General features: G+C 38.5%; 1 pseudogene; it reads right to left on the minus strand.

Annotated features, from left to right (window-relative positions):
• Positions 1-1,212: 1,212 nt before the first annotated feature.
• On the minus strand, positions 1,213-3,421 carry LOC118889868 (annotated as a pseudogene).
• Positions 3,422-13,065: the final 9,644 nt, after the last annotated feature.

Below are 13,065 nucleotides of genomic sequence, written 5' to 3' on the forward strand. Positions count from 1 at the left end.
TCTTTATGACTCTCATCACTTAGGATATTCCAAGGGTTTTAGGAGCTATGAGCCAGAAAAGGGGATGAAGACCAAATATGAATTTACTATAAATCACAGTATCACAATTGACTTTAAAAAATCAAGTTACAAAATTTTATTACAAATTAAAAATGACGTTCTTAAAAATCTCAGCTTGACCAGATATGAAACAATTAAAAAACCCTTAAAAGTGTATTGAGAAAACTGGGTTTAAAAAAAACCACATTTGTCAGTACGCAAAATATATGTCTTGTTGACCTGAAACAAATAGACTACCAGATATTTCTCCAGAAAAGATGGGTTTATTTGAGATAAGCAGAAAATTGCAATTTGGGGTCTGTAATAATGGCATCCATGTGCAAGTCTCCACAAGGTAATGGAAGGAGGTTCTTTTTTTGGCCACAGTGCACAGTTTGTGGGATCTTAGTTTCCCAACCAGGGGTCACACCTGGGACCCCAGAAGTGGAAGCGAGGAGTCCTAACCACTGGACCACAAGGGAATTCCCAGGAAAATGTTTTTTAGAGAGGAAAAGGAAGTTGGGAGGGTCCTAGGAAAGAAGAGTTTTTCTTCTTCCTATTGGGTTCTGTTAATGTCGCAGGGCCTGAGAGCTCCCCCTTCTGGTATCCCAACTCTATTTAATTGAAGTTTCCATTTACTAATATTACAGTCTTTAGGTAAAAATATTAAAAACCCCAAGCTGCATAGATAATGCAGATAGTTCTAATTATCTTGTCAATGGGCAAAAAACAAGCACTTAAGGTCTTCAGCTCCAACCTTTTTTACTGCTGGAATTCCATATTCATTCCTTCTTAAAATTATTTATTTATTTAATTTATTTTTGGCTGTGTTGGGTCTTTGTTGCTGCGCACTGGCTTTCTCTAAGTTGTGGCGAGTGGGGGCTACTCTTCGCTGCAGTGAGCAGGCTTCTCATTGTGGTGGCTTCTCTTGTTACAGAGCATGGGCTCTTAGGCTTCAGTAGTTGTGGCACGTGGGCTCAGTACTTGTGGCGCACGAGCTAAGTTGCTCTGCGGCATGTGGGATCTTCCCAGACCAGGGCTCGAACCCATGTCCCCTGCATTGGCAGGTGGATTCTTAACCCCTACACCACCAGGGAAGTCCCATATTCATTTCTTCTTGTTGGATGGCTAAACAGGATGATGATCGAGGTGGTAAACCAACCTCTACTCAGGTTAGCCCTGCTCAGCTTTAGGAACAGATGAATTTTCAGCTGCTGGAGCACCTGCTTTTGGCTCTGTGCCATGTTGTGGTTTAGGGTTTTCTGGGAATCTTCAGAGGTGACTGAAGTTGTGGTAGTACCAACCTTGAGGTGGCTGCTGACCTTGATCTCATCTCCTTGATTTTCCTTCTCCTTTTTGTTGCTGTCTTCTCTATGCTGTCTTTGGTGAGGAAGGCCCTTAAGGAATCATGATCTACAACCCCAATATATATTCTGTCTCACTGGTGTTAAAAAACAAAATTTAACTGAGTAAATTTAAAGATCAAATTGGCTTTATTCATTGATTCATGAATTGGGCAGCATCCCATCTAGCAAACAGAAAGTAGCTTCAAAGAGCTACTGAAAAGGAAAAGATTTTTATAGACAGAAGGGGGCAGGGACAAGGAAAAAAAGTGGATTACCTAATCTTTCTATGGAAGGGGTCTGTCAGGCAGATTGCCTCATTACTGCTGACCAGGAAATTCCAGACTGACCAGTTAAGATCACATTCCTGGGGGAGATTGAAACTGCAGTTTGGTTTGGTATTAAGTTTCAGTTTGGTGAGGCGGGCTTAGCACAAGTGACTCCATTTTGGATCTGATGTCTCTTTTTTAACGCTAGTCTACCTTGATCTCCTATCCCCTGGTTATCAGCACACTCCACTACTTTTTCCTGCACCAGAGGAATACTGTGGTCAATGCTCATAGGTCTCTGTGTGTAGTAGGATGAGAACTGTGGCCTGAGGTTGGGTTGGCCCTATTGGAACTGGCCTTCTGGACCACTCTCCCATCCCTCATTCTTTTCCTTATTCTTACTGTTTTGGTAATTCTGGTAATTGGTAGAAAACCCCTACCATGTGGGTAGCATCTATAATGGTTACAGTCTGCTGCATATTTACTGCTTGCACTAGAACTCCAGTAGGGCCTGTAACATTTGCTAATTCCATACCCTTTTCTCCTCAAAACATCAAACTCCACAGTGTCTCCATCTCCTACATTGCAAAATTGGATACATGTTGTATCACGTATTAGTACCTCATTCTTTTTTATTACTGAATAATATTCAATTTTACAGCTATTCTACACTTTGTTTATCTATTTGTCATTTGGTAGACATTTTGGTTGTTTCCACTTTGGGGCTTTTATGAATAACACTGCAATTAATATGCATATACAACTTTTTATGTGAATATACATTTTCAATTTTCTTGGGTATAGGAGTAGATTTGCTGGGTTATGATAGCTCTGTGCTCAGCATTTTGAGAAACTGCCAAATTGTTTTGCAAAGTACCTTACCATTTTACATTCCTGCAAGTAATGTAAGTTTCTCTAATTCCAGTTTCTCCACACCCTTTCTGACACTTGTCACTGTCTGTCTTTTTGATTTTAGTCATCCTAGTGAATGTGAAGTGGTATCTCATTGTGATTTTCATTTCCCTGAAAGCTTAATTATGTTGAAATTTTTTTTTCATGTGCTTATTGGACATATGTCAATCTTCTTTGGAGAAATGTCTAGTCAAATCCTTTGTCCATTTTTAAGCTGGGTTGTCTTTTTATTGTTGAATTGTAAGAGTTCTTTATATATTCTGGATACAAGTTATACCATTTATATTTAATATGATTATCGATGGGGTTTGGTTGAAATCTACCATTTTGCTATTTATTTCCTATTCTCATTTTTCCTATTTTCTTTTTCTTTTTTTGAGGGGATTAATTGAGTTTTTAAAAAATATTTTATTCCATCTCCACTGTTACCTAATTAGCTATACCTCTTTATTTGTAGCTGTTTCTCTAGCATTTATAGTATACATCTTTAATGTAGCACACCATCAAATAAAATACCACTGACTACATAATATAAGAATCTTTCAAACTTACATTTTCCTCCTCCCAGCCTTTTTGTTATTATTTTCATATATTTTACTCCTGCATGTTACAAACTCCACAGTGCATCATTATTATTTTTGCTCTGAGTAGTCAAAATTCTTTTAAGGAGATTTAAAAGCTAGCTGGTTACAAAACATCTTGATACTCTTTGCCTTGAGATAGGCAATCTGTGAAATGCTCTGGACATTTTTTTGGCTCTGAACTTTTACTCAAGCAGTAGAAAAAATGAAGAGGTGTTGAGTCAGATACTTCTGGAAACTAAGTTCCAGGCTGCTTACTGGGCTTTTGGGAGCCCATGGATTGATACCAATTACTTAGTATTCATGCGTGAGCTTTCACCTGTCAGTGAACTTTTTGAATCCCTGTTGTGTATTGCAAATTACCAAAGGTTTGGAGCTCTTCCATACCTGGAGTCTCCTGGCTTTATTGTCCACTTATTAAATTGCTAAGTGAATGGGACTAATAACAGGAAATTCACTGGAATGGAAAACTTTTAATAATACCCCTGAGTATTCATTGATGGCAAGTTCAGTTATAGTCATGCAATGATCACTTCAAAATCCTATGTCAGGTAGATAAAAATCACAAAGCTTTCAAGCCTAAAGCCCATCTTGTGCAGAATTCTGTGCTCTGTGATTTTACATCCTAGGCTTCTGTAACAGGGTATAAGAGGAGAAATGAATCATTAGAGGAGGTACAGGAATAGATGGTAAGTGTTTGATGTCAGTGGAAAATCTATATTAAACAAGCAAGATAGGTCTATAAACAAATGTTACTGATTATGCATTGAAGAATATTGCTTTGGCCTTTATAAGACAGTCAGAGTTTAATAGCGCTCCTGGGTTGATTGATTTGATATAATGACACAGAGTTTTCCTATCCTCTTTCTGCCTCATCTTTATAAGGTGATAATGGTTATTATTACTTATTTAAGGTGGATGTTGAGGGAAGGAGAGAGGAGATAATAAGATCTTCAAGAGAAGTTTATCTCCTGAGAGTAATAAATGAACAGTGGTCTTCGTGTGTATCTAAACTTTCCTAAACTTAAACCACATTTTCACCTCTAAAACCATTGCAAGGAAGGTAATTGTATTAGTTAGGATTCTCCAAAGAAACATAACCAATAGGACCTCTCTCTCTGTATATCTATTTATCATCTATCTTTCGATTGAAATAAATTTTATATATCTATCTATCTCTATCTCTATATATGGAGAGAGAGAGAGAGAGAGAGAGAGAGAGAGAGAAAGAGGGAGAGATTTATTTATTTTTAAGGAATTGGCTCATGAGATTGCGGGCCTGACAAATTTGAAGTCTGCAGGACAGGTCAGGCAGGCTGGAAATTCTGGCAGGAGTAAGCCTTTCAGTCTTGAGTCTAAAGACAGTCTGGAGGCCAAATTCCTTCTTCTGGGGATCTTAATCTTTTCTTTTAAGACTTTGACTGATTGTATTAGTCCTACTCACATTATAAAGGGTAATCTGCTTTACTCAAAGACTACTGATTTAAATGTTAATCACATCTAAAAACACCATCACAGCAACAGCTAGATTGTATTTGAAGGCACAACTGGGTATTATGGCCTAGCCAAGTTGACACAAAAAATTAACCATCACAATAATTAAAGGGGAAGGGACTTCCCTGGTGGCACAGTGGTTAAGAATCTGCCTGCCAATGCAGGGGACACGGGTTCGAGCCCTGGTCCAGGAAGATCCCACATGCCATGGAGCAACTAAGCCTGTGTGCCACAACTACTGAGCCCGTGTGCCTAGAACCCGTGCTCCACAACAGGAGAAGCCACTGCAGTGAGAGGCCCTCCCACTGCAACGAAGAGTAGCCCCTGCTCTCTGCAACTAGAGAAAGCCCACGCACAGCAACGAAGACCCAACGCAGCCAAAAATAAACAAATAAATAAATAATTTTAAAAAAATGATCAAAGGGGTAAAATTATTACCTACTTTCCAGATAACGAATATAAAAGTCAAGTGACTTGCCCAAGTGTACCAGAGATATGATAGATGAGTTGGTTAAAGGAGTAAAAAGAAGCAGAATCCAAATTTTTGGATATATTAACTCACAAAATAAGTCTTCACTTAATAATATTTTTAATTCAGCAGGACAATAACAGAACCTAAGACTAACTGGATTTGATTTGACACAACTCCTTAAAAACTTTTATATTTTTTCTCCAGCTTTATTGAAGTATAATTGACAGACAAAAATTATATATATTTAAGGTGACAACGTGATGATTTGCTACACATATACATTGTGACATGATTACCAAAATCAAAACACTTTTATATTTTCTTGACACAAAATTTTAAGCTTAAAGTTAGTATCAGGTCATATCTCATAAAGTATTCAATTTATTTATATTAGCTAAAGATAAATACTTTCTTTCTATAATAAATGTTTGTTGAATGAATGAATGGCCTTTGAGTAACAGATTTTGGAATGTGTTCAAATATAGTTCTAATGGTGCCCATGGTAGTTAATGATTAAAATGGAATGGCAAGTAGGCTTAGTTTTACCTTACTTGGCAGAAGAAGGCAAAAGTACTGAAAAGGACAAATGCAAAATTTACAGCGAAGGAAAGGGATTAACAAATTCAGAGACCAATATTAAAAGGGTGAAATGATTTAAATAGAAAACCAGTTACTAATGTCCAAATCAGAATGTTTTTTATTTTGTGTTTTTTAATATTTTGCTTTCTCTCTGTTTCATTTCAGAAGAAATTATGAAAGAAGTAAATGAAAGAACATTATAACAATCAGCTAAGCTCCCCTTGCATTGTTGGAGAAAACTGGTAAGTTTTACCACCTCTTTATTTTCATTGCTTGTCATGTTTTTTTTGGGTATGCACATATACAATGGTACTGAGTAAGACTCAATCACTTGTTTGATATGGTGCATAAGTGTGTGGTGTTTAGAAGTTTAATAGAAGGCCTTTTAAGTTATAAGAATTATTTAACCTCTCTTCTGTCTCAGAACTCAGTATACTTTTTCAATGCGTTTGTTGCTTCCTACTAAGGCACCTACACTCCTCCCCTCCCCACCGCCCCCTAATACACACACCCTCCAAGATTCTTCAAAATGCCTCGGATTATGACTTGTCACATTTTAGAGTTTGCCACAGTACCTGTTTCTTTTTTCTAGTTATCAAAAAAAGTCATATGATTATGGATTTGGGGATGGGGGAGGGATCAAGACAATCATTTCTCTCTGTCTTTTTGTATTTGAATCCCTAGCACAGTGCCTGCCTAGGCACTACAAGTTTATAGAATGAAAGTTGAATATGTTACAACCTTCCAAAGAAAGAATGAGTCTCTTCTACTGGCAGATGGTCATTCAGTCTTTGCTTGTTTGCCTAAGCAAGGGAGTCCTTATTACCACCAGAGAAAGCTTGTCCTTTCTGTGCACTTACAAGTTAGTGCACAGAAGTCAGCATACAAGTTAGATGTGGGCTGTTCTGGAGAAGATATGGAAGACTACAGCTGAGGCATGATAGTTCTGTTCTCCTGGGCTTCCCTACCCAGTTTCACCCTCTGGAACAGAACTCACCATGACTATATCCCTGTAATGTGTGAGGGAGTGTTGTTGAGTGCTTCCTTGGTATGCAGAGGAGGACACCACTGGTTCTTCCCTTAAACAATCCTTACCTCTAAAACCTCTGAGCAGCTTCTTTCTCAGAGGTTTCTTTTCCTGTTTTGATTGGGAACCAGATAAATCATATCATGATATACTATGAAGAATCAAATCGTTAAAAAAAACAATGCTCATTTTCTGGATTGTAGAAACTGCGTTGATATTTGCAGTTTATATATATAGTGACTTTGGGTGCCACAGCCATTGTACTTCTCCACTACCAAAGCTGGTATATCTTTAAATACACATTTATTTTAAAAGAACAAATTAGATATAAGGATTAACCAAGATGGCGGAGTAGAGGACGTGCTCTCACTCCCTCTTGCGAGAGCACCAGAATCACAACTGGCCGCTGGACAATCATTGACAGGAAGACCCTGGACTTCACCAAGGAGGATACCCCACGTCCAAGGACAGAGGAGAAGCCACAGTGAGACGGTAGGAGGGGCTCAATCAGAGTAAAATCAAATCCCATAACTGCTGGGTGGGTGACTCACAGACTGGCGAACACTTATACCACAGAAGTCCACCCACTGGAGTGAAGGTTCTGAGCCCCACGTCAGGCTTCCCAACCTGGGGGTCTGGCAACGGGAGGAGGAATTCCTAGAGAATCAGACTTTGAAGCCTAGTGGGAATTGATTGCAGGACTTTGACAGGACTGGGGGAAACAGAGACCCCACTCTTGGAGGGCACACACAAAGTAATGTGTGCATCGGGACCCAGGGGAAGGAGCAGTGACCCTGGGGGAGACTGAACCAGACCTACCTGCTGGTGTTGGGGGGTCTCCTGCAGAGGCGGGTGGTGGCTCTGTTTCACCCTGGGGATAAGGACACTGGCAGCAGAGGTTCTGGGAAGTCCTCCTTGGCGTGAGCCCTCCCAGAGTCTGCCATTAACCCCACCAAAGAGCACAGGTAGGCTCCAGTGTTGGGTTGCCTCAGGCAAAACAACCAACAGGGAGGGAACACAGCCCCACCCATCAACAGTCAAGTGGATTAAGGTTTTACTGAGCTCTGACCACCACAGCAACAGGGAGGGAACCCAGCCCCACCCATCAACAGTCAAGTGGATTAAGGTTTTACTGAGCTCTGACCGCCACAGCAACAGTCAGCTCTACCCACCACCAGAGCCTCCCATCAAGCCTCTTAGATAGCCTCAACCACCAGAGGGCAGACAGCAGAAGCAACAAAAACTACAATCCTGCAGCCTGTGGACCAAAAGCCACAGTTACAGAAAGATAGAGAAGATGAAAAGGCAGAGGGCTATGTACCAGATGAAGGAACAAGAAAAAACCCCAGAAAAACAACTAAATGAAGTGGAGATAGGCAACCTTCCAGAAAAAGAATTCAGAATAATGATAGTGAAGATGATCCAGGACCTCGGAATAAGAATGGAGGCAAAGATTGAGAAGATGCAAGAAATGATTAACAAAGACCTAGAAGAATTAAAGAACAAACAAGCAGAGATGACCAATACAATAACTGAAATGAAAACTACACTAGAAGGAATCAATAGCAGAATAACTGAGGCAGAAGAACGGATACGTGACCTGGAAGACAGAATGGTGGAATTCACTGCTGCGGAACAGACTAAAGAAAAAAGAATGAAAAGAAATGAAGACAGCCTAAGAGACCTCTGGGACAACATTAAACGCAACAACATTCGCATTATAGGGGTCCCAGAAGGAGAAGAGAGAGAGAAAGGACCAGAGAAAATATTTGAAGAGATTACAGTCGAAAACTTCCCTAACATGGGAAAGGAAATAGCGACCCAAGTCCAGGAAGCGCAGAGAGTCCCACACAGAATAAACCCAAGGAGAAACACGCCGAGACACATAGCAATCAAAGTGGCAAAAATTAAAGACAAAGAAAAATTATTGAAAGCAGCAAGGGAAAAACCACAAATAACATACAAGGGAACTTCCATAAGGTTAACAGCTGATTTCTCAGCAGAAACTCTGCAAGCCAGAAAGGAGTGGCATGATATACTTAAAGTGATGAAAGGGAAGAACCTACAACCAAGATTACTCTACCCAGCAAGGATCTCATTTAGATTTGATGGAGAAATCAAAAGCTTTACAGATAAGCAAAAGCTAAGAGAATTCAGCACCACCAAACCAGCTCTACAACAAATGCTAAAGGAACTTCTCTAAGTGGGAAACACAAGAGAAGAAAAGGACCTACAAAAACAAACCCAAAACAATTAACAAAATGGTCATAGGAACATACATATCAATAATTACCTTAAACGTGAATGGATTAAATGCCCCAACCAAAAGACATAGACTGGCTGAATGGATACAAAAACAAGACCCATATATATGCTGTCTACAAGAGACCCACTTTAGACCTAGGGACACATACAGACTGAAAGTGAGGGGATGGAAAAAGATATTCCATGCAAATGGAAATCAAAAGAAAGCTGGAGTAGCTATACTCATATCAGATAAAATAGACTTTAAAATAAAGAATGTTACAAGAGACAAGGAAGGACACTACATAATGATCCAGGGATCAATCCAAGAAGAAGATATAACAATTATAAATATATATGCACCCAAAATAGGAGCACCTCAATACATAAGGCAACTGCTAACAGCTATAAAAGACGAAATCGACAGTAACACAATAATAGTGGGGGACTTTAACACCTCACTTACACCAATGGACAGATCATCCAAAATGAAAATAAATAAGGAAACAGAAGCTTTAAATGACACAATAGACCAGATAGATTTAATTGATATATATAGGACATTCCATCCAAAAACAGCAGATTACACGTTCTTCTCAAGTGCGCACGGAACATTCTCCAGGATAGATCACATCTTGGGTCACAAATCAAGCCTCAGTAAATTTAAGAAAATTGAAATCATATCAAGCATCTTTTCTGACCACAACGCTATGAGATTAGAAATGAATTACAGGGGAAAAAACGTAAAAAAGACAAACACATGGAGGCTAAACAATACGTTACTAAATAACCAAGAGATCACTGAAGAAATCAGAGGAAATAAAAAAATACCTAGAGACAAATGACAATGAAAACACGACGACCCAAAACCTATGGGATGCAGCAAAAGCAGTTCTAAGAGGGAAGTTTATAGCTATACAAGCCTACCTAAAGAAACAAGAAAAATCTCAAGTAAACAATCTAACCTTACACCTAAAGAAACTAGAGAAAGAAGAACAAACAAAACCCAAAGTTAGCAGAAGGAAAGAAATCATAAAGATCAGAGCAGAAATAAATGAAATAGAAACAAAGAAAACAATAGCAAAGATCAATAAAACTAAAAGTTGGTTCTTTGAGAAGATAAACAAAATTGATAAGCCATTAGCCAGACTCATCAAGAAAAAGAGGGAGAGGACTCAAATCAATAAAATCAGAAATGAAAAAGGAGAAGTTACAACAGACACCGCAGAAATACAAAGCATCCTAAGAGACTACTACAAGCAACTTTATGCCAATAAAATGGACAACCTGGAAGAAATGGACAAATTCTTAGAAAGGTATAACCTTCCAAGACTGAACCAGGAAGAAACAGAAAATATGAACAGACCAATCACAAGTAATGAAATTGAAACTGTGATTAAAAATCTTCCAACAAACAAAAGTCCAGGACCAGATGGCTTCACAGGTGAATTCTATCAAACATTTAGAGAAGAGCTAACACCCATCCTTCTCAAACTCTTCCAAAAAATTGCAGAGGAAGGAACACTCCCAAACTCGTTCTATGAGGCCACCATCACCCTGATACCAAAACCAGACAAAGACACTACAAAAAAAGAAAATTACAGGCCAGTATCACTGATGAATATAGATGCAAAAATCCTCAACAAAATACTAGCAAACAGAATCCAACAACACATTAAAAGGATCATACACCACGATCAAGTGGGATTTATCCCAGGGATGCAAGGATTCTTCAATATACGCAAATCAATCAATGTGATACACCATATTAACAAAATGAAGAAGAAAAACCATATGATCATCTCAATTGATGCAGAAAAAGCTTTTGACAAAATTCAACACCCATTTATGATAAAAACTCTCCAGAAAGTGGGCATAGAGGGAACCTACCTCAACATAATAAAGGCCATATATGACAAACCCACAGCAAACATCATTCTCAATGGTGAAAAACTGAAAGCATTTCCTCTAAGATCAGGAACGAGACAAGGATGTCCACTCTCACCACTATTATTCAACATAGTTCTGGAAGTCCTAGCCACGGCAATCAGAGAAGAAAAAGAAATAAAAGGAATACAAATTGGAAAAGAAGAAGTAAAACTGTCACTGTTTGCGGATGACATGATACCATACATAGAGAATCCTAAAACTGCCACCAGAAAACTGCTAGAGCTAATTAATGAATATGGTAAAGTTGCAGGATACAAAATTAATGCACAGAAATCTCTTGCATTCCTATACACTAGTGATGAAAAATCTGAAAGAGAAATTATGGAAACACTCCCATTTACCATTGCAACAAAAAGAATAAAATACCTAGGAATAAACCTACCTAGGGAGACAAAAGACCTGTATGTAGAAAACTATAAGACACTGATGAAAGAAATTAAAGATGATACCAACAGATGGAGAGATATACCATGTTCTTGGATTGGAAGATTCAACATTGTGAAAATGAGTATACTACCCAAAGCAATCTACAGATTCAATGCAATCCCTATCAAATTACCAATGGCATTTTTTACGGAGCTAGAACAAATCATCTTAAAATTTGTATGGAGACACAAAAGACCCCGAATAGGCAAAGCAGTCTTGAGGGAAAAAAATGGAGCTGGAGGAATCAGACTCCCTGACTTCAGACTATACTACAAAGCTACAGTAATCAAGACAATATGGTACTGGCACAAAAACAGAAACATAGATCAATGGAACAAGATAGAAAGCCCAGAGATTAACCCACGCACCCATGGTCAACTAATCTATGACAAAGGAGGCAAAGATATACAATGGAGAAAAGACAGTCTCTTCAATAAGTGGTGCTGGGAAAACTGGACAGCTACATGTAAAAGAATGAAATTAGAATACTCCCTAACACCATACACAAAAATAAACTCAAAATGGATTAGAGACCTAAATATAAGACTGGACACTATAAAACTCTTAGAGGAAAACATAGGAAGAACACTCTTTGACATAAATCACAGCAAGATCTTTTTTGATCCACCTCCTAGAGTAATGGAAATAAAAACAAAAATAACAAGTGGGACCTAATGAAACTTCAAAGCTTTTGCACAGCAAAGGAAACCATAAACAAGACGAAAAGACAACCCTCAGAATGGGAGAAAATATTTGCAAATGAATCACGGACAAAGGATTAATCTCCAAAATATATAAACAGCTCATTCAGCTCAATATTAAAGAAACAAACACCCCAATCCAAAAATGGGCAGAAGACCTAAATAGACATTTCTCCAAAGAAGACATACAGACGGCCACGAAGCACATGAAAAGATGCTCAACATCACTAATTATTAGAGAAATGCAAATCAAAACTACAATGAGGTATCACCTCACTCCTGTTAGAATGGGCATCATCAGAAATCTACAAACAACAAATGCTGGAGAGGGTGTGGAGAAAAGGGAAACCTCTTGCACTGTTGGTGGGAATGTAAATTGATACAGCCACTATGGAGAACAATATGGAGGTTCCTTAAAAAACTAAAAATAGAATTACCATATGACCCAGCAATCCCACTACTGGGCATATACCCAGAGAAAACCGTAATTCAAAAAGACACATGCACCCGAATGTTCATTGCAGCACTATTTACAATAGCCAGGTCATGGAAGCAACCTAAATGCCCATCAACAGACGAATGGATAAAGAAGTTGTGGTACATATATACAATGGAATATTACTCAGCCATAAAAAGGAACGAAATTGAGTCATTTGTTGAGACGTGGATGGATCTAGAGACTGTCATACAGAGTGAAGTAAGTCAGAAAGAGAAAAACAAATATCGTATATTAATGCATGTATGTGGAACCTAGAAAAATGGTACAGATGAGCCAGTTTTCAGGGCAGAAGTTGAGACACAGATGTAGAGAATGGACATATGGACACCAAGGGGGGAAAACTGCGGTGGGGTGGGGATGGTGGTGTGCTGAATTGGGCGATTGGGATTGACATGTATACACTGATGTGTATAAAATTGATGCCTAATAAGAACCTGCAGTATAAAAAAACAAACAAACAAAACCACTAATACTAAACTTTCATTGGGTTATTTGTATGGAAATATGTTAATATAAATGTTTCAGACAT

The sequence above is a fragment of the Balaenoptera musculus genome, chromosome 2 (genome assembly GCF_009873245.2).
Source record: "Balaenoptera musculus isolate JJ_BM4_2016_0621 chromosome 2, mBalMus1.pri.v3, whole genome shotgun sequence".
Classification (NCBI taxonomy): Eukaryota; Metazoa; Chordata; class Mammalia; order Artiodactyla; family Balaenopteridae; genus Balaenoptera; species Balaenoptera musculus.